Source organism: Capricornis sumatraensis, chromosome 12, assembly GCF_032405125.1.
Source record: "Capricornis sumatraensis isolate serow.1 chromosome 12, serow.2, whole genome shotgun sequence".
NCBI classification, from domain to species: domain Eukaryota; kingdom Metazoa; phylum Chordata; class Mammalia; order Artiodactyla; family Bovidae; genus Capricornis; species Capricornis sumatraensis.
In genome coordinates, this window is record NC_091080.1 from 83,037,642 (window position 1) to 83,061,142 (window position 23,501).

Genomic DNA, 23,501 nt, shown 5'->3' on the forward strand with positions numbered 1-23,501 from the left:
TGGAATCGTCCCTGGAGGAGGGCATGGCAACCCACTCGAGTATTCTTGCCTGGAGAATCCCCATGGACAGAGGAGCCTGGCGGGCTACATACAGTCAATGGGGTCACAAAGAGTTGGACACGACTGAGCGACTAAGCACAGCACAGCGCAGCCTGGGATCCTAGCCACCAGACCAGCAAGAGCTAGAGGCTAGAAGCTTTTTATCTTTGCCCCCTGAAAAACGTGTTTCTCATGGAGGCCAAGACTGTAAATGTGCATACCCAGCTTATTATTAGAGATCACCACAACAAGTGGGCGAGCACACAGAGAAGCAGCTTAACAAGACAGAAGCAAAGCTGCACACCCAGAGAGGAAGGATGGCAGCGTCCATTCCAGTGAAGAGCACAGTGAAGAGGCAGTTAAGTCACTATGTAGGGCAGTTTTCCTGGGTCTTTGTTGACCTTTAGCCAATTATCTGTTGTCCACACCTGACCTATCCTAGGACCCTCCCCAACACGCATGCACAACTTCTTCCAAGATGGATTCCAGCCCAGAGGTGTACAGGATCACATATTAGCCTCATATATAATGGGGTGGTGACCCCCTCCCTTCTCACCCCCAAGGAGCTTTCTGTGCACATACAATGTCTCCCTTGTCCCAAGGATGGGAAATATACGACCTTCGGATCCCTTACTCAGAAAAGGTTTAGCCCCTCTCTGTTCTTGCCAAGATTGTTGTCTTAAAGCGTCCACAGGAGACAAAGCCTGACTATTTACTCTGTTTCAGTTGTTATTTCCACAGTTTTAAGTATCTAACCTGGAGCCCACCAATCTCCTGTTTCAGGAAATGCAAACAGGAGGCTAGTTTTAAGCATCAGACCTGAACCCCCTTTTTTTTTTTTCTTGCCTCAATAAATGTAAACAGGAGGCCAGTTGTAAATGCCTAGCCTGGGGCCCATCTATCTTTCGCCTCACTGGAAGGCAGCAGAAGGAGAAAGGAGAGTGACACTGGGTTTGTACTCGTTTTTTTCCTGGAGGATCTCTTGGGAGTGGCGGAGCCCCTCTCCTGAAAGCCTCTGCTCTCTCAAGACAGCACTGCCTGCACAGTCATCCTCCAGGTTCCAAGAGCTCGCTCAGCTTACCCTCAGGTCGACTGGCGCTTACAGCTCCGTCAGCAGCCCTGAGGTATCCCGCCACCTTGTGTGACTCCCCAGCCCTGCCTCTGCTCTTGTAAATGCTTTAATAAACTCAAAGTCTCCTGGAAGCATCCTAATTTGAGAGTGTCAACCGCTTCCTGTTGGGGCTATGACTGATGCAATGCTAGATCAGAGGTATACTGAATATCATGGGACACTTCCAAGATTTCATTTGCATTTTGATTTGAACTGTATGCATGAGACATGGTGCAAGAGACGTGGGTTCGATCCCTGGGCTGGGAAGATCCTCTGGAGGAGGAAATGGCAACCCACTCCAGTATTCTTGCCTGGAGAATCCCATGGACAGAGGAGTCTGGTGGGCTACAGTCCACAGGGTTGCAAAGAGTCGGACACAACTGAGCACACACACACAGAAATTGCTTTACTCTTCTTGTTGATTGAGGCTAACATAAGTCACAGAATACCTTTCAACTTAGAAAGATTATCTTAATAGCCAAATTTCACTTGACTGGTCTTGCAGATCAGTGTGTCATATAAAATTGTATTCGAGAAGGAAAACAGGCTTTACTGCTTTCAAATGTTTGATAACCACCAATAGGTGGCTTCTGGGTTCCTTCCAAGATTCTTAGATATTCAACAGTTGAGCAATACCTAAATCTCTCTCAGCCACACTTCTGGGCGATGAAACAGGGTGGCAGCCCCTAGAGGTAAAGTACAGAGAGAACTCTACAGGCCACTTCCACCCCTGCCCAGGGTGACGGCCACTGGAGGCGGGACACCAGGAAGGTTACGTCTCGGATGCAATAGCATCCTCCCACCCTCGACACCCTCATCCCCTCAGCTCAGATGGCTAATTCTTTTCATCAGGATCTCTCCAGTAATATAACGATGCTCATAACTACTGACCATTTCTTTACAACCTTCTATGTGCCAGGCACTGTGCTTAGAGCTTTGTATTTGTAACCGGTCACTGATATGACTGTAGTATTCAAAAATGGAATGCTGTCAGCCCAATTACACTGCCCAATTACACTGTCCCACCCCCAACCCCTCCCACCAGCAAAGCACTCCCCAACCCGATCCCCACTCTGTGGGGGGGCAGGGGACTTCCAGGTACTCCCACCGACTCCATCTTCTCAGGCTAAAACCAGCAGGAAAAACTTTACCCCAAACTGGACGGGGCTCCCTTTTAGGTTATCCTTCTGAGCTGCTTTTTCTAAGGTCTAACTCTGCCCTCAGGAGGGCCAGGTAGGGCAAGGTAGCAAGCAGGTTGGCTTCCTGGGGGACCAAGAGACACCTGGACTCTGCGCTGTTCACCAGCTCAGGGCTGCAGGCCGGCCACCACCCCCGGGGCCACACATCTTTCTACCTTAGTGGTAATTTTACTTCAGCATCCTCATCAGCCTGTCTCTGCTTGGAGTCCCCCTGGACCTTTCAGAAGAGTGTTCTGAACCTCGATTCTTGGGGACAAAAGGTTAGGGTCTTGGTTCCAGGCTCTCTTAGAAGGTCCAGTGCTCTGTACGCAGGTGTTGAAGATCCATCAAGCGCTCTGCTTTCCAACTGAGTATGTGATGGGAGACATATGGAGGCATTCTCCCTGTGGGTGCCCATGCCTCAGTAATTCAGATCTTCTGCAAAGTAAATCTGCAGTCTCTACCAAAGGCTCGCCAAAGTTTTAGGACCCAAATCACCAAGCGCTGCCAACTGCCCACATTCTATTTTCTCAGCTCCATTATTCCCATGTTACAGTGGCAGTCTAGAATGTCCCAGAGCCTAAACACAGAAAAGATTGAGCTGTAACTGTCATCTTTCAGGGCAGAAGAAAATGCCAACAATTATGCCTATTTCTAATTTCTATTATGAGCAGAGATCTCTCAAATAAATCCTCCCGCTCTGACTTTAAAGTCATCCTGTACTGTCAGGACACCAGATTCTAAAATAAAGCCCTTGGGGAGCCAGAGGTAATTTTTAGAATCACAGTGAATTACAGAGCATGCAGAGCCTCAAAGTCAGAGTAAGGCACGTGTCTCTGATGAATGAGTTAGCAAAAAAAATTTTGTTCTAGTTCAATTCAAACCCCGAAGTCAGACTCTGCTGTTTTTAGAATCTGTAAGGGTTCTGCTAAGTTCAACTCGAGTTCAACGGTGTAAAGAAGAGGCGTTCGATTGTCACTGCGATACGGGAGGAAGAACTCCAGCTTTGGAGGCAGGGGAGCAGACTTTAGTCTCAGCTCTGTCTTGGGTGGGTGCGTTACTTAACTTGCCTGCAGCTCAGAATCATCATCTATAGAAGAGAAACAGTAGCAGTGACTTGGTTGTGAAAAGTCAGAGATAACACAAGCTGAAGCCCGACAAGTCCTGCCACATTGGAGACAATACAGCATCTGGTATTCACTCATAGACTACTCAGTAAAGTTGATTTCCTCCTCTAAGTTGAAGCATAGGTGTGATCAAGGTCATCCAAGGGGAGAATAGACAGTGGAGGGAATTCCCTGGTGGTCCAGTGGTTAGGCACTTTCACTCAAGTCCCGCAAGCTGCTCGGTGTGGCCTAAAAACAGAAAGAGAAGGGCCGTGCAGGCACGCAGGGATGGGCAGGTGAATGAGGTGGTGCCCACAGATGACACCCATCATGGGGACTGCCAGCTGCCAGGAGGTGGAGCCCGGGTGAGAGGAAGGTGGGAGGAAAGAGGTTGCTGAATGCAGAGATGTCCACTGCCTGGTGCTGAAGATTAGAATGGAAATATGTCCCAGTGATTAGAAGATTAGGAGGCCCTTGGGTTCCAGGGTCAGGGTTCCAGCAGAAACGGATGGCAGGTCCAAAGATAGCTTCATAGAGAGTATGTGGAAGGCTGGGGCAGACTTACAGGCAAGTGGCCAAGGTGAAGAACCTGGCACTGAAACAGCAGGAAGCCACTACCACCCTTGGGCGTACTGGAGAAGGGGGATCAGGTTCTCCAGGGCCCGGGGACACAGACCGGAAGAAGGGCCGTCCACGTGGGGCCTTGGGAGAGAAGGCACAGCCCTTCAGAGATGGCCAGATGGGCCGGAACTGCTGCTGACTCTCCCCTGTCCCTCCTCCCTCTGCCCACAGTCTCCAGACCTCCCCTCGCCCCTCTCCCCGCCTCCATCTCTCTCCACCTTCCCTGTATGCATGCTGCTGCTGCTGCTAAGTCGCTTCAGTCAAGTCCAACTCTGTGCTACCCCATAAACAGCAGCCCACCAGGCTCCCCCGTCCCTGGTCCCTGGGATTCTCCAAGCAAGAACATTGCAGTGGGTTGCCATGTCCTTCTCCAATGCAGGAAAGTGAAAAGGGAAAGTGTCCGACTCTTCGCGACCCCATGGACTGGATTCTCCAGGCAAGAGTACTGGAGTGGGGTGCCATTGCCTTCTCCCTCCCTCCTTTTCCCTCTCCACTCCCTACTCCCTCCATCTCCCCCTCCCTCCCTCCTCCATCTCCCTCCATCTCCCCCTCCCTCCCTCCCTCCCTTCCTCCCTCCCTCCCTCCCTCCCTCTCCCCCTCCCTCCCTCCCTCCCTCCATCTCCCCCTCCCCTCCACCCCTCCCTGCACCTCCTCCCCACCTCCTCTCTACCCCTTCCCTCCCTCCATCTCCCCCTCCCCTCTTCCCATCTCCCCCTCCCCTCTTCCCATCTCCCCTTCCCTCCATCTCCCCCTCCCTCCATCTCCCCCTCCCTCCATCTCCCCCTCCCCTCCACCCCTCCCTGCACCTCCTCCCCACCTCCTCTCTATCCCTTCCCTCCCTCCATCTCCCCCTCCCTCCCTCCCTCCATCTCCCCCTCCCCTCCACCCCTCCCTGCACCTCCTCCCCACCTCCTCTCTACCCCTTCCCTCCCTCCATCTCCCCCTCCCCTCTTCCCATCTCCCCCTCCCCTCTTCCCATCTCCCCTTCCCTCCATCTCCCCCTCCCTCCATCTCCCCCTCCCTCCATCTCCCCCTCCCTCCATCTCCCCCTCCCCTCCACCCCTCCCTGCACCTCCTCCCCACCTCCTCTCTATCCCTTCCCTCCCTCCATCTCCCCCTTCCCTCCCTCCCTCACTCCATCTCCCCGTCCCTCCATCTCCCCCTCCCTCCATCTCCCCCTCCCCTCCACCCCTCCCTGCACCTCCTCCCCACCTCCTCTCTACCCCTTCCTTCCCTCCATCTCCCCCTCCCCTCTTCCCATCTCCCCCTCCCTCCATCTCCCCCTCCCTCCATCTCCCCCTCCCTCCATCTCCCCCTCCCCTCCACCCCTCCCTGCACCTCCTCCCCACCTCCTCTCTACCCCTTCCCTCCCTCCCCCATCTCTCTCTCCCTCCTCCTCTCCCTGCTGGCCTCCACCAGCAGCCAGCAGTCCAGGGAATCCAGGCGGTGCCATGGGTGAAGGGTGGACCTGTGGCCCACTGTCCCACCCTCAGTGCCAGAGCAGTTTTCACAGCAGGGAAGTGGGGAGAATGTCCAACAGGTCCTCTACTCACAGCGGCTCTGGGCACAGCCCGAGTCTCTCTGTAACCCTGAAAAACAAACCACGACACACTGCCACCTCCTATAAGACAGCCTGTTGTTCAGAATGAAGACAAGGTCTCCCTGGCCTCTCCCCGCCCCCAGTGAGCTGGGTGTTCCTGCCCACTGTCACCGTGAGCAGCAGATCAAGCGCTGTTGGACACTAGAGACACCTCAGCGGTGGCATTGGATGGCAACACGCCACAGCACTGTTTCTCTTAGAAACTGTTAATTCCCAGACCTGAAAACCCTTGGAGAAAGAACTAAAAAAAGGAGCGTGTCTGCTCCGCTTCTCTCTTGCGTCATCACCAGGCAGGGATGCGAGATATTTCAGCTCCTCCTTGGAGGACAGACGTGCCCTGACCCACCTTCCCTCCCCCTGACCGCCTGGAGCTATCTTTGAAACTGGGTCTGCGCTGGGGCCTTGTGTCCTCAAAACCTTGGAGCGAATCAAGCAGGCACTACGGTCTGTGGGCAGGGAGTGGAGGAGCCGGGGGCATTTGCTTTTCAGGACGGCCCACCGGCTTCTCAACGTGCGCACGCGCACTGGCACACCACACCCCATGGTCTGCAGCGTCCAAACTTGAGAAGCAGCAGTGTGTCACCCCCAACCCCGAGGGGAAGCCAGGCCTCCTGGATGGCGCTGGAGGTACTTCTTCCCACCTGAATACCCTGGGCACATGCAGGGAGGTCTTGCGGCTCATGGAGCCGCGGGTCAATGCACCAACTCTCTTACAGACCCTGCAGACCCTGCGCTACTCCCATCGGCAATTCTGACAGCCTCCGGCTTGTTCCACCTTCCTCCAGGCCCTGTTAAAACATCCTTTGCCAGCAATTTTCCAGACCTTCTGAATGTGAAATGTGACAGGGTCAGGGGACATTGGGGGCCCTAAGCATCACTCTCCATCTCTTCAGGGGATTCCATCAGTTGACGCGTGGCTTGAACCATATGGAATTGCTGTTATTCTTAGGTCAAAAAAATGGTTGAACGTCAGCATTCGAGTGATCCAACCTAAATCACAGAAAGATCCAACCGTCAAAATATCAGCTTTATGAATGTCTTGGACAATGCCCAGCAACGTCCCAAAGGCAAGGATCTCTGGGGAAAACTAAATTAGCTCAAGTGCATCCCGAGGCCTGAATGGAGTCTCCAGTTGCCTTTGCCTAGAACTGCTGACAAGGCTGCCATACTCTTTCCCCCGGGGCACAGGGAGAATGGGAGTCCCCCCTCCAACACGGGGATGACTCACCGAGGTGTGCTGTAGAGGTCTCAGGAGGCAGGGTAGGGTGAAGGTTACCCCTTTACTTCATTCTGAGCTATGAAAAGTGGCCACTGAACAAGTTGCATTAGCCTGGGGTGTGGACACACTAGAGTGAAACTGGAGGAACAACACGGTTGCAATGGTTAATTTTGTGTCACCTTCACTGGTCATGGGGTGCTTAGTCACTCAGTCACGTCTGACTCTTTGCGACCCCATGGACTGTAGCCTGCCAGGCTCCTCTGTCCATGGGATTCTCCAGGCAAGAATACTGGAGTGGGTTGCCATGCCCTCCTCCAGGGGATCTTCCCTGGAGATTAAATATCAGTTCTGATGTGTCTGTGGGCTGTTTCCAAATGAGATGAGTGTTTGAATCAGTGGACTTGGTAACACAGATCATCCTTCCCAATGCACGTGGCCATCATCAAATCCACTGAGGTCCTGAAGAGAACAAAAAGTGCAGAAAAGAAGAATACCGCCCCCCCCACCCCCCGCCACCGCTTTTTTTCCTGCCTCACTGCTTGAACTGGGACCCTTCATCTAATCTTATTCCCCTCTTGGACTTGGGTTTACACCATGGCTCTCAGATCTTCAGACACAGCTGAGTTACACCACTAGCTTTCCTGAGCCTCCAGCTTGCCAGCAGCAATCCTGTGAGCCAGTTCCTTGTAACGAATCTCCCTTCGTACATGAGGATTGTCTCCTATTGGTTCTGTTTCTCTGGAGAACCCTGGCTGATAAAATCGTTCAGCAAAAGAGCACCCTGGTACTTTGCTTCCCTAAGCTTCTTGTGGCTTCCAGGGGCGTAGGTAGAACCAAGAAGTTCCTACAGTCCCTACGTTGAGGACTCAAAAGGCAGCTGAGTTAAAAGCAGCCATGGGCCCGCCATGGTGACAAGAGGAACAACCAGAAACAGAGGCCCGGGGTGGACTCCCAACCAGGGAGCCAATGCAGAGGTTCAGTGTGCTTCAGTTCAGTTCAGTTCAGTTCAGTTCAGTCATTCAGTCATGTCTGACTCTGTGACCCCATGAATCGCAGTACGCCAGGCCTCCCTGTCCATCACCAACTCCTGGAGTTCACTCAGACTCACTTCCATCAAGTCAGATGTCCAGCCATCCCATGCTCTGTTGTCCCCATCTCCTTCTGCCCCCAATCCCTCCCAGCATCAGAGTCTTTTCCAATGAGTCAACTCTTCACATGAGGTGGTCAAAGTACTGGAGTTTCAGCTTTAGCATCATTCCTTCCAAAGAAATCCCAGGGCTGATCTCCTTCAGAATGGACTGGTTGGATCTCCTTGCAGTCCAAGGGACTCTCAAGAGTCTCCTCCAACACCACAGTTCAAAAGCATCAATTCTTCGGTGCTCAGCCTTCTTCACAGTCCAACTCTCATATCCATACATGACTACTGGAAAAACTATAGCCTTGACTAGACGGACCTCTGTTGGCAAAGTAATATCTCTGCTTTTGAATATGCTATCTAGGTTGGTCATAACTTTCCTTCCAAGGAGTAAGCGTCTTTTAATTTCATGGATGCAGTCACCATCTGCAGTGATTTTGGAGCCCAAAGAAATAAAGTCTGACCCTGTTTCCACTGTTTCCCCATCTATTTCCCATGAAGTGATAGGACCAGATGCCATGATCTTCATTTTCTGAATGTTGAGCTTTAAGCCAACTTTTCCACTCTCCTGTTTCACTTTCATCAAGAGGCTTTTTAGTTCCTCTTCACTTTCTGCCATAAGGGTGGTGTCATCTGCATATCTGAGGTTATTGATATTTCTCCCGGCAATCTTGATTCCAGCTTGTGCTTCTTCCAGCCCAGCATTTCTCATGATGTACTCTGCATAGAAGTTAAATAAGCAGGGTGACAATATTCAGCCTTGACGTACTCCTTTTCCTATCTGAAACCAGTCTGTTGTTCCATGTCCAGTTCTAACTGTTGCTTCCTGACCTGCATATAGGTTTCTCAAGAGGCAGGTCAGGTGGTCTGGTATTCCCATCTCTTTCAGAATTTTCCACAGTTTATTGTGATCCACACAGTCAAAGGCTTTGGCATAGTCAATAAAGCAGAGCTTAGAACACCAGTAAAAACAAAGGCCAGGTCACAGGGGAGGGCTACCAGGCTCTATGTTATTTGTGAGAACAATTAACACATTAGTTCCCACCAAGACTGTAGATGCAAATGCCAGGAGGGTGTGTGGCAACCAGAGCCGCCAGGGAAACTTACACCTGACCAAGCTGTATGTAGTCACTATCCATGTTCCATGCATCCAGAAGCCATCTCAGATGGCAGAGAACAGCACTGAAATAAACAACAGCAAAAATACAAGCAACACCAACCTTCTAAACACTCGAAAACGCTGACTTACTAAATAACCTGTTTACATTGACTAGATTAGACCTTTTTTCTTTCTCTACTCCTTAATGTGGTGATATTTACGAGAAAGACTAGAAGCTATAGAAGAAAATTAAGAAACATCTGAGAATAGTGTGAGCAGAATTTTTGACCCTACTATACTTATGAAACAGAAAAAGACTACACTATACCTTTTGCTGGAACCTTATATAATCTAGATGGATTTTGGTACATACCATATATGCATGGCATCCAAAAGGCTTAGAATACAAGAATGCAGTGGATAAAACTATTGGTCCTAACTCTTCCTTCATCCCTATATCTATGCCCTTTGTCATGTGATTTTAAAGTTACTGCTACACAAAAGATGGTGTGAACTTCCCCACCCTTTAACATTCTATTTGACCATGTGACGTGCTTTAGCTAAAGGGATGTTCGTAGGAACTAGACATGTGGTTACCTATTGAAGCTGTTCTCTATTCTTCCATCACTGACAGGTAACAGGCCTTGGCTGATCCCAGAAGAATGAGAGCTATTTGGTGCAGAGATATCCTCACTGAGCTGGAACATAAAACAGTTGACTCAGCTGCCTCAAATTCATGAGCAAGAAATAAATGTTTATCGCTGTGTGACACTGAGATTTTGAGGTTGTTAGGCAGCTATAGCTGACTGACACAGACAGAAAGCTGTCTAGTATGCCGGAAATAGTCCCAACTTAATCTAGGTGGTGGTTACATAGGTGTATAAAATTCATTGAGCTAATCACTTAAGATTTGTATTCTTTGGTGTTATATAAGTTATGCCTCAATTTAAAAAACAAAAAATTATTAATATTAGGATCAGTAAGCTTTTTTAAAAAAATTGAAATCACACAAAAATTTAAGATAAAATCTGCTTGATTTTCTCTCTTATCTCTTTTCCCTTGAAGCATCTTTAGTCTGGAGAATTACCTGATATACTCAATGGGGACACATTTCTAAAACAAAAACAGTTGGCCATTTTTAAATGTTATGCAAAGCATAATGCAGTTAAATCTATTTTTAATCTTTTCTTTTTCACTTTATCTTATAACATGGGACAGTCTTTTCTTCTGCAGATCCTTCTGAGCTGTAGTTAGTTGACTTGTAAAAAGAATGAGAATTTTCTGTGCCTCATCTGAGCCATAAGAATTTGTGAACAAAATCCTGCTAGCATTCAAAAACATCTGGATGTTGTAAGGAATATTTAGAATATGTGATGTGGCATTCTACCCTAGGCTAGCCTATGCACCATATGTGTTCGTAGATTCCTTTATAATTAATGAGATTTCTTTCATTGTGAACATTTCCCCTTTTTTAGCTTCTATCTTTTGAATATAGACTGTATTCTGAAACATAAAGTCTAAGAAGTTTCTGACACTTTAGTTTAAATCACTAAGATACTAGACTCTGAAGCTTTGCCTCCCTTAGAGTAAAATGTGTGTTGAATGGAGTTCCAAACAGACATATCGAACTCCAAACTGTAGCTTATCAGGGCACTTTAGGTAGCTTTGTAGATGGGGCAAGAGGCTTGTCTGCAGAAACCCTTTCCCTGTGTACTGAGGACTTACCTTTTCAGGATCAATCCTAGATGTTCTTTGACCCCAGAATCTCCTTGAGAATCTACCCCCACTGCCTCTCTGACCTTGTCCTCCTCCAGATACCTGATGGTTGGGGCACTCCCCGACTACAGTGACTTCCCCCATGACTACTTATTATGAATTAGAGTGGTTCTAAAATCAGTTGTCATTCCCCATCTCTTTAGCAAATTCGCCTCACAGCACATCATCCATCTGCAAGATCAAAGAACATTTAGCTACCACCAGTTCTGCTAATGAAATGCGTTTTCCCTACTGGGGAAAAAACAACCAAGGTAGCTTTTCCTCCATCTCTAGGGAAGGGTGGGGGACTCATGCTTCCCAGAGTTCCTCCCATGCTTTTCTACTCAGCATCTTTTAGACCTAAAAATCTCCATCCCTCCCTCTGGGTGTACCGCTATCACTTCCCCTGTGATGGGCACTCAGTTCATTCATCATATGAACTGAAGCTGGAATAATGGCATTTAGAATTCCACACTGATTTCCTATTAAAAAGGATCTAGGCCTGTGTCCCTTAGGAACAAGAGTTACTTTTACAGGCTTCCATGAATATATCAGTACTAAATTAATTTAGAATGTCCAAAGTTTAAAAAAAAAAAAATCTTTCAAAGAACTATGACCACAATCATAAAAGTCAGACCACAAGAGTAAGAGACGATAAACAGGGAATGGTACTGATGATTTTCCATCCTTCAGAGCCTCTTACAAAGCAAAAAGAGTCTGAGCTGCAAACAAGATTTACACATTACCTATTTCCGTGGGTTTTTTCCCTTAGACACCACCTGGGCAGCTGACCTATTTCCCTGTCAGCAGCAATGACATGAGGCTCTATGTGATATTTTCCTACATCTGTAGGTTTGAAAATAAACAATTTTAAAAGCCTACAGCTCAGCACTTGGCATTTCACCAGAACTTTCCCAACTCCCAAAAGCCAAATCTGTTTTTTATTCCACTATGCAGTGCCTCATCTATCTTTCCAGGAGAAAATATAATAAAAACTGGAGAATTTGGTTCAAAGGGTATATAATGGACACTAAATCCTATAATAACAATTTTTATGAAAAGCATATCAGACAGATTTATATATATACATATATATTATGTAGATAGATTTATATTTATATACACACATATAAATAGGTAGATTATATATACGTATATTTATATTACATACATATGGTCTAGTAACCCAGTTTTTATTCTTTTCTATCTCTTCATTAGTAGAGTAATAAAATTTGGGGTAAAAGATAGCAAAAGAGCTAAATGAAACAGAGGCAAAAGACCAGTCTTTTAGTATAATTATTTACAGAATCCTGAGGTCATGTATGGATGTGAGAGTTGGACTGTGAAGAAGGCTGAGCGCCAAAGAATTGATACTTTTGAACTGTGGTGTTGGAGAAGACTCTTGAGAGTCCCTTGGACTTCAAGGAGATCCAACCAGTCCATTCTGAAGATCAGCCCTGGGATTTCTTTGGAAGGAATGATGCTAAAGCTGAAATTCCAGTACTTTGGCCACCTCATGCGAAGAGTTGACTCACTGGAAAAGACTCTGATGCTGGGAGGGATTGGGGGCAGGAGGGGAAGGGAACGACAGAGGATGAGATGGCTGGATGGCATCACTGACTTGATGGACGTGAGTCTGAGTGAACTCCGGGAGTTGGTGATGGACAGGGAGGCCTGGCGTGCTGCAATTCATGGGGTCGCAAAGAGTCGAACATGACTGAGTGACTGAACTGAACTGAAGATAAATTTCATAATATAGCTAACATCATACCTTTAGTCAAGAAGGAACAAAAGGGCTGGTGCTGTATTTAGAGCATATGAAAAATACATTTTTTTCTCAGCAAAAAAAAAAGTGATAAAAATTGATCTATTCCTTCTAAGAAAAAAATTTACTATGGCAGAAACACTCAATATTGCAGTCATTTATTACAAATGTTGAATTCAAGAAGTACAGACTTAGTCTACCCTTGACTGGTCAGATTTATTTCTCTAGGAATAATCTGAAAAATCCCTGTACAAATGTAAACCATCATGTGATTCAGGGTGGCCAAAGGCCTGACATAGGGCCTGCTGATTTAAAACATGTACATGGGCAACTATACTCCAATAAAAATCAAATAAAACATGTCTGTGTATTATGTTGACCAAAACTTTAAACGCTATCAAAATCTTAAAGTGTCTAAATCAAAAGACAATTATCATTTCCTGCAAAATAGGGCACTTAACCACCCATGCCATTTGCATTGTCAGGGGCAAAGGCTCGCCTCTGTGATTATCTCAAAGGCCCCCCACCAGTTCACCCAGGCCTTGGGGGAGCCAAAGAACTATTCACCTGCTGCTTCAGCTACCCACAGTTCCAGCCCAGAGACAAAACAAAAGCGGAAGCTGTTGTCCCAGCAAGAAGAAAGCTGCACACGAGGGGAAGACCCCACTGAGCCCGCCGGTCCTTCAAGCAGGTGTTAACACTGTCCCCACCTTCTGAAGAACAAGAAGGCTCAGCTGGTGGGAATGGCACACAGACGCATACCACCACCCTTAGTGGCCTGCCTGCCTTGGGCCTTAAAAGACGAGTTCCCAGGTTCATTCTCAAGGGATAGACCAGACTAGGATGTCTCGTCTAAAGAAAGACACTTTGCACAGGTTAACTCAGAAGACAAAGGAGCTCTGGCTAAGCTGGTGGAAGCTTTCAGGACCAGTTATGATGACAGATACGTGGAGATCTACCATCACTGTGAGGCAATATCACAGGTCCAAAAATTATCTGTGGTTCTCACTGCCAAGATGGAAAGGGAAGGGCTAAAGATTTTGCCACCAAACTGGGATAAAAGCACAATGTTAACTTTTCTGTACATACAAAATACAAATTACCCTTCAGAAAGACTCAACCCCATAAAAGTATCTTCACTCTCCAAATTCCCATACTGCGACTATACCCTAGCACATGCAAACACATGCATGAATACCTAGGACTGCATGCAGTTTTCTTCCATTGAGTTAAGGTGAGTGATATGTCTTCACTAGCTAAGTTATAATCTACAATTTATAATGTCCCCAAGTCTAGAAAACGTTATCACTCTACCTTGTATTTAAATTATTTGGTATCTGTTCTAAAGCTCTCCTACCAGGCTGCAAGTTTACTGGGGGGAGAACGTGTGTGTTACTCATCCTTGGACGTAACTCATTTATGGCTAAGATCATGTTGTTGTTGTTTCTGTTGTCAAAGTTCCTCATGCAGTAAGAGTATGGCAGCAAATGAGCAAAGCCTAAAGAGGGCCCCCAGGAACTCCACCATGTGCCCAGATGCACATCAGATATCAATCTCCCCACATCTGGGATTATCTCAACACTGCAAGTGGTGAATGGGTTGCTGCTGCTGCTGCTAAGTCACTTCAGTCATGTCTGACTCTGTGCAACCCCATAGATAGCAGCCCACGAGGCTCCTCTGTCCCTGGGATTCTCCAGGCAAGAACACTAGAGTGGGTTGCCATTTCCTTCTCCAAGGCATGAAAGTGAAAAGTGAAAGTGAAGCTGCTCAGTCATGTCCGACTCTTAGCGACCCCATGTACTGCAGCCCATCAGGCTCCTCTGTCCATGGGATTTTCCAGGCAAGAGTACTGGAGTGGGTTGCCATTGCCTTCTCTGGTGAATGGGTTAGTAGTTCCCAATTCTCTCATGGTTGCAAGACTTAAAAGAATCAGCATCACACTAGATTGAACTACAGTAACAAACAGATGCCAAAATTTTAGTGGCTTCTCAAATCCAAAGTTTCTTTCCTATTTATAAAATGTCTAATAGAGCTGCTGTCCTTGACATGGTGACTCAGTGACAGAGGCCACCTCCCTCTGTGACGCCTCCATGTCAAAATACTCACCACCAAAAGGAAGAAGATTATGAAAACCTAGTATTCTTTAACTCTCTTGGACCAAAAGTGACAAAAGTCCCTTTTGCTCATGACCCAGTGGCCTTAATCTAGGCACCTGGTCCCAACTCAGTTATAAGGGAGGTTGATAATTAGGGGTGTCCATGGAATTATCTGTTGAATATTGCTGGCTCACCATACAACTGAATTTATAAAATGAACCAGGGACCCGTTAAGGAGTGACACTTATGTAGAGAGATGGCTGTACCAACAGGGTACACAATGAAGATGTAATGTTTCATCATATCATTGAATCAAGGGCGCCACCATTTTTACATAAGATCTAAGTTTTTGCAATGTACTTTTGCCATTTTCAAGGAAAGCAAGTCCTATAATAAAAAACATGTTTTCTATTGCAGATAAAGCAATAAGGTGTTATGACTTAGGAGGAAAGTTCTTAAAATAATATATCAGGCTCATCTGTTGAGGCCCTCCTGCTGCAGCTTGCTATTGCCCAGTTTGCTGTCTCTTATAATAGTAACCAGCTTTGAGGCCAAAATAAACCCTCTTGTTGTTCTTTAGGACACCCCATCTGCCGCATCCTTCAACACCAGGAGTACTTCCAGAGCTCTCGATGGTTATGACAGTGCATAGTATAAATCAATGGTCACGTGGCTTCGTTCCATCCAGGCTAAAAAGATATGCTCATTTCATCACTATTGCAAGAATACTTGAATTTTTAAAATTTCATACAGCAGTTTTCCTCATATCTCTAGCTTAAAGATCATCTTTGGGAAGGCAAACAAAAATTATCTAAAAACATTCCTTGGAGATCAAAATAATATCCGAAGAGAATAATCACACACACAAAAATAAGTTTTGCATTTTTTAACAAATGCATTTGTTCTATTTATATGCACAGACTAATCATTTCATCATAGCCCTTTTCTTAGTTTACTAGAAAAAAAAAGAAAAAGGCCTATTTTTGTAACTTGTAAATAATGTTTTTATAACTTATAACTCTACTAATTCCTTAAAGTCTGTGACCAAAAAAAAGTCAAAACAAAAAACTATTATAAAAATCACACTAGTGTTTCACAAATTCCAATAAAAGGGCATCCTCCAAAATGCCAGTACTCTTCCAAACTGTCAAGGTCATCAAAAAGAAGAGTCTAAACATCACAACCAAAGACACCTAAAGAGACGTGACAAATAAATATACTGTGGTACCCTAGACATAATTCTAGAGCAGGAAAAATATCATTAGATAAAAACTGAGGAAATGTGAATTAAGTATGGATTACAGAAAGTAGGAGGCTGAGACTCCAGCTGAGGCTGGAAGGGGATGGGAATTATTGTTTAATGGGCAGAGAGTTTCAGTTGAGGATGATAAAAAAGTTCTTGAGATGAACAGTGGTGATGGTTGCCCAACAAAGTGAATGTACCTAATGCTACTGCATGCCCACAAGCTCAGTCACATCCAGCTCTTTGTGACCCCATGGACTTTAGCCTGCCAGGCTCCTCTGTCCATGGGATTCTTCAGTCAAGAATCCTGGAGCAGGCTGCCATGCCCTTCTCAGGAGATCTTCCCAACCCAGGGATCAAACCTGTCTCTCTTGAGCCTCCTGCATTGACAGGCGGATTCTTAACCACTTGAGCCACCTAATGCACACATAAAACTGGTGAAAATGGTAAATTTTATGCTGCATGTATTTTACCAAAATAAAAGCAATCATAAAGTGTGAAATGCGTCACAGTGGTATTACTCAGTTTAGAGATAGGTTTTATAAGCATCAGGTGTATTCTCCATTGGAGTTCTCAAGGAACTCCAATATATTCTAAACATTAATAACAAAGGGATGTTATTCTAAGTGAAGGCTCAGGAAGTGTTGCTTAGTCAAGAACAGGGAAACTTTCCCAAAAAAGTGTAACCTGAAATCCTTCTAGAAGAAAAAAAATTTGGCTGAGAGAAGGTGTTGATGGAGAAGGCAACATTTGATCCAACAAATGTTCTTCTGCAAAGATTTAGGCTTCAAACTGATTTTGGATTAGATCTGCTTGAGTTGGATTCAGGCACAGAATGTGGCTGACTAACTCTGACTAGCCTTATGGTTGCCACCACCCACCCACACCTTTGTAAAATAAACTTCCCCAAATTACCCAAATCTGAGTAAACCATCTGTGTCTTGTTAGGACCCTGACTGGCACATGGAATCAAATTATAAGTCACCGAGTTCAGATTCAACCTTGGACAAAATTAAAAAGAAAACTGTAGGTAACACGATATTTGATGAGAAGTTTTTTGGAAGAAATAATATATTGATATAATTTGCAAACTCAAAAAGATGCTGGTTATTACCCTTGTTGATAACATGAGAGGACAGAGACAGTAGATAGAGGTCAGCCTGGGCTTCCCTGGTGGCTCAGAGAGTAAAGAATCTGCCTGCAATACAGGAAACCCAGATTCGATGATCCCTGGGTCGGGAAGATCCCCTGGAGAAGAAAATGGCATCCCACTCCAGTATTCTTGCCTGGAAAATCCCAAGGACAGCAGAGCCTGACGGGCTACAGTCCACGAGGTTGTAAAGAGTTGGACATGACTGAATGACTAACACTTTCACTTTCAGAGCAGAAAGCAGGGTGGAAAAGAGTTGAAAGTGTACCTGGAAGGGCAAAGGGAAGCTATCCAGCACATCCCATGGACAGAGGAGCCTGGTAGGCTACAGTCCATGGGATCGCAGAGTCGGACACGACTGAGCGACTTCACTTTCCTTTCACTTTCAGAGCAGAGAGCAGGGTGGAAAAGAGTTGAAAGTGTACCTGGAAGGGCAAAGGGAAGCTATCCAGCACATTCCACAAGAAAAATACTATAGAAGGATTGTGAGCTGTGTCAATTATGGTATTTTGGGCTATAAGAAATAGTAGACCCAACTGATAGAAGTTAAAATAGGGATTTATTATTTTACTGTAAATCTGGAGACAGGGAGGGAAGCTGTTTCTAGGTAAATCCATGATGTCCTCAAAAGTCAGGGGCCTTCCATTTCACAGGCATGAGAGCAAAGTCTCTTCTCTGGGCCACAAGATGGCTGCAGATGTTCCAGATGTCACACACTAATCCAGCAACATCTAGTCAAGAATAAAAGTGTTTTGCCTCCACGGTTTTCTTCAGTGAGGAAAATCTTTCACAAACTCTCCATGTAGGATACCTCAGATCTCATTAGCCAGAATTCAAGCCTAAACCATTCCCTAGCAATGTGATTGAGACTGTCACTTAAATTCATCATGATTGACTTCTGGGATGAGGACGAACCCACAAATTCAGAGCTCTAACAACAAAGAGAAGGGTGGGAATTTCTGAGGGCTGTTATCCAAAATGCCTATCTCTAGAAAGGATAATATATTAATAACATTCTTTTCTAGAAAGACTCTTGTAGCTTCTTCCTCCTTCCCCCAAGAGATCTTCAAAGTTAAGGTAAAACTTTTTAGTGAGAGGAAGATTGGAAATTTCTATTCTTTTCTGCCTCCCTGCCTTTAAGAAAGTGCATTATGGGGCTTTTTACTTAATCTTCTCCTGCTTTCATTCATTCATTTACCAAATATGTGTGGAGAACTTAACATGTGTCCAACTTTGGAGATATAACCAAAAATAAAAAGACAAAGTCCCTGAATTCTAGAAGCTCACAACTGATGTCAAGAGAGCGACCATAGAAAGTGCTCTGTGTATGGAGGAAGGGCAGGTGACCGCAGTCAAAGAATGGGCAAAGGCGGCCAGGAGATACCTTCCACTCTGGAGAGCTGGGTGGAGAAAAGGAAGCCCCAGGAGACAGTTGTTGACAACCTATTTTAGATGCTGAGTTTTTAAAAAATTTTATTGTAGTTGCCTTGTCATGTTGTGTTAATGCCTTCTGTACAGCAAAGTGACTCACTCATATATTTTTTTTCATATTCTTTTTCATTATGGTTTATCACAGGATATTCAATATGGTTCCCTGTGCTATACAGTAGGGCCTTGCTGTTTATCCGTCTATATTAACTAGCTTTCATCTTCAAATCCCAAACTGCCAATCCTTCCCTCCCACGCCCCACTCACACTTTGGCAGCCACAAATCTATTCTTTATGTCTGTGAGTCTGTTTTTGTTTCACAGATATGTTGATTTGTGTCATATTTTAGATTCCACCTATAAGTGATATCATATGGTATCTGTCTTTCTCTTTCTGACTTACTCCGCTTAGTATGATAACCTCTATGATCTTGCAAATGGCATTATTTGATTCTTTTTTATGGCTGAGTAACACTCCATTGTGTGTATGAGTGTATATATATACACAGACACACAGACACACACACACACACACACACCACATCTTCTTTATCCATTCATCTGTTCATAGATATTTAGGTTGTTCCCATGTCTTGGCTATTGTAAACAATGCTATGAACATAGGGGTACATGTATTTTTTTAAATTGTTGTTTTGTCTGGGTATACAATCAGAAGTGGAATTGCCGGATCATATGGCAACTCTGTGTTTTGAGAAGCCTCCATACTATTTTCCCTACTGGCTGTACCAATTTACAAATAATGCCATCCCCACCAATAATATAGGAGGGCTGCCTTTTCTCCACACTCTCTCCAGCATTGTTAATGATGGCCATTCTGACCAGTGTGAACTCCAACTTTAGAAGGGAGATGCAAAGACCTTACTAGGATAAGAAATAGGGAAGTAGGACAAAGTTTCTTTAGATGAAGATTGTACGGTTGACAGAAGCCCTCTCTGAGCTGGATCTCAGGAACCAGAGTGAAGCAGTGATGACTCATGATGAACACCTTCTCATAAAAATGCAGGGAGGGTCATGGTGGGACATCCCAGCCAAGAGATTTCACCGGAGCCAAGGTTCAGAGATGAGACTCCCAGAGCTAAATGCATACATGTGCGAGATAAACCTCCCTTGGAGCAGAGGTCTGTGACTACAGAATGGTGGAATATGGAATAGAGGTCTATGCCACATGCAATGAGTTCCTAAATGAACAATTCTAATGATGGCTGTAAAGATGACCACAGTGATGAAGACGATGACAATGACAACATCCCAATGGCTGACTGTGATCACTATCATAAGCCTGGTAGGTTAATGTAGGTCTTTCCTTGACTATTCTTACAGTGTCACCTACAGGTAAACTTGGGAAAGACCTGACCCTTCTTATCGCTTGACCCATAAATCCTGGCAACCTCTCTGATGCTTTTCAGGAGGATGTTGCTAAATATTAATATTTATCTAAGTAATACCTCTATCACTTCACATGATTATCATTTCTTTTTTATAGTGGGAACAATTAAGGTCTAGTCTCAGGACTTCCCTAGTGGCACAGTGGATAAAGAAGCCACCTGCCAATGCAGAGGATATGGGTTCAATCCCTGGTCCGCGAAGACTCCACATGCCGTTGAGCGACTAAGCCCGAGCCACAACTTCTGAGTCTGTGCTCTAGAGACCATGTGCCTAGAGCCTGTGCTCCGCAACAAGAGAAGCCCTTGCACCGCAACAAAGGGAAGCCCCCACTTGTCATAACTAGAAAAAGCCCATGAGCAGCAATGAAGACCTAGTGCAATCAAAAATAAATAATTTTTTTAAACTTAAAAAAAAATCTAATCTCTTAGCAGCTTTGACGTTTATAATACAGTACTGTTTTCTAATCACTATGCAGTGCAGGATTTATCTAGTTCCAAGTTTGTATCTTTAAACAATGCAGCCCCAATTTCCCTACCCCTACCACCAGCATCTGGTAGCCATGCTTTTACGCTGTTTTTCACCAATTTGTTTCTTTGGATTCCACATATTAATGATATCATAAGTATCTGTCTTTGTCTTACCTTGATGCTTAGCATAATGGCTTCAGATCCAAAGATCCATCCATCCTGTTGCAAATGGCAGAATTTACTTTTTTACTGTGGCTGAGTAATATTCCATTATATGTATACACTCCTATCTTCTTTATTCATCCATTGATGGGCACTTGTTGTTTCCGCTCTGTTGACTGCTATGAATAAACACTGCAATACACATGGGATTGCATACATCTCTTTGATATCCTATTTCCGTTTCCTTTGGGTATATACCAAGGGTGAAATTGCTGGATCACATGGCAGTTCTATTTGTAATTTCTGGAGAAACCTCCATACTGTTTTCCATAGGGACAGTAAGATTTATATTTCAAGGAAGAGAGAGCAATTACCTGAGGCTGTTCTTCCGGGAAAGTCTCTGTGAACAGGTAGTCATGGTCTCCGGGAGTGGGGGCAGGGCAGGGGGAATCCTAGGCCCCTCACTGCTTCCGAGTGCAGCGCAGAGAAACAAACAAGCTCGGTGGGATGGCATGGCTCGCACCTGGACCTGGCGCAGTCCTGGACCTGGCGCAGTCCTGGACCTGGCGCAGTCCTGGACCTGGCGCAGTCCTGGACCTGGCAGATGTTAGATGGGGGCCCCGGTGGCCCACAGGAGAAGCCTGGGTTCCTGGTGTGGCCCTTCGGCCTCTCAGAAGTTGATGCACTTGCAGCACAAGCACGAGCAGTTCTCTCTCCCACTCGGGCCTCGGGTGTTCCGGCCCCGGCACAGCCACAGGCCTCAGCCGGTCGTTAAGAGCTGGGGGTGCAGCTGGGACGAACAGGCCGCCACACAGACTCACGACGAACGGCAGGGGGGAGGCAGCCCCAGGAGCGGCTTTGGCCAGATAGGCGATGGGAACCAAACTCCATTGTGAGTGAGGCACCCAGGTGTTTCCTCTTTCCGGAACCTCTCGCCAACCTCTTACGAACTCGCGAGATCCTGTGAGACTTGGCTTCCGCTGGGGAAAGGGATTCTGGGAGGAGCCTTTCGGGCCTGATTCTGCCATCCTCTGGGCTACCTCCTGTGGCAACGCATCCCAGTTCATCTTCTTCCTGCCTTTCCATATGGTCTTATACTTAACACCACCCCCCCCCCCACACCCATACACGTTGTGGATAACAACAAACAGTGGAAAGTTCTTAAACAGTTGGGCATACCAGACCACCTTACCTGCCTCCTGAGAAATTTGTATGCAGGTCAAGAAGCGATAGTTAGAACAGGATATGGAACAACGGACTGATTCCAAATTGGGAAAGGAGTACCTTAAGGCTGTATATTGTCACCCTGCTTCTTTAACTTATATGCAGAGCACATCATGAGAAATGCTGGGCTGGATGAAGCACAAGCTGGAATCAAGATTGCCAGGAGAAATATCAATAACCTCAGATATGCAGATAACCCCACCATTATGGCAGAAAGTGAAGAAGAACTAAAGAGCCTCTTGATGAAAGTGAAAGAGAAGAGTGAAAAAGTTGGCTGAAAACTCAACATTCAGAAAACTAAGATCATGGCATCCAGTCCCATCACTTCAAGGCAAATAGATGGGAAAACAATAGAAACACTGACAGACTTTATTTTTTAGAGCTCCAAAATTACTGCAGATGGTGACTGCATCCATGAAATTAAAAGACGCATGCTCCTTGGAAGAAAAGCTATGACCAACTTCAGTTCAGTTCAGTTGCTCAGTTGTGTCCGACTCTTTGTGACCACATGAATTGCAGCACGCCAGGCCTCCCTGTTAATCACCAACTCCCGGAGTTCACTCAAACTCACGTCCATCGAGTCAGTGATGCCATCTAGCCATCTCATCCTCTGTCGTCCCCTTCTCCTCCTGCCCCCAATCCCTCCCAGCATCAAAGGCTTTTCCAATGAGTCAACTCTTCACATGAGGTGGCCAAAGTATTGGAGTTTCAACTTTAGCATCATTCCTTCCAAAGAACACCCAGGACTGATCTCCTTTAGGATGGACTGGTTGGATCTCCTTGCAGTCCAAGGGACTCTCAAGAGTCTTCTCCAACACTACAGTTCAAAAGCATGAATTCTTCAGTGCTCAGCTTTCTTCACAGTCCAACTCTCACATCCATGCATGACCACGGGAAAAACCAAAGCCTTGACTAGATGGACCTTTGTTGGCAAAGTAATATCTCTGCTTTTGAATATGCTGTCTAGGTTGGTCATAACTTTCCTTCCAAGGAGTAAGCGTCTTTCAATTTCATGGCTGCAGTCACTATCTGCAGTGATTTTGGAGCCCCACAAAATAAAGTCTGACACTGTTTCCACTGTTTCCCCATCTATTTCCCATTAAGTGATAGGACCAGATGCCATGATCTTCGTTTTCTGAATATTGAGCTTTAAGCCAACTTTTTCACTCTCCTCTTTTACTTTCATCAAGAGGGTTTTTAGTTCCTCTTCACTTTCTGCCATAAGGGTGATATCATCTGCATATCTGAGGTTATTGATATTTCTCCTGGCAGTCTTGATTCCAGCTTGTGCTTCTTCCAGCCCAGCATTTCTCATGATGTACTCTGCATAGAAGTTAAATAAGCAGGGTGACAATATACAGCCTTCATGTACTCCTTTTCCTGTTTGGAACCAGTCTGTTGTTCCATGTCCAGTTCTAACTGTTGCTTCCTGACCTGCATATAGGTTTCTCAAGAGGCAGGTCCGGTGGTCTGGTATTCTCATCTCTTGAAGAATTTTCCACAGTTTATTGTGACCCACACAGTCAAAGGCTTTGGCATAGTCAATAAAGCAGAAATAGATGTTTTTCTGGAACTCTCTTGCTCTTTCCATGATCCAGCGGATGTTGGCAATTTGATCTCTGGTTCCTCTGCCTTTTCTAAAACCAGCTTGAACATATGGAAGTTCACGGTTCATGTACTGCTGAAGCCTGGCTTGG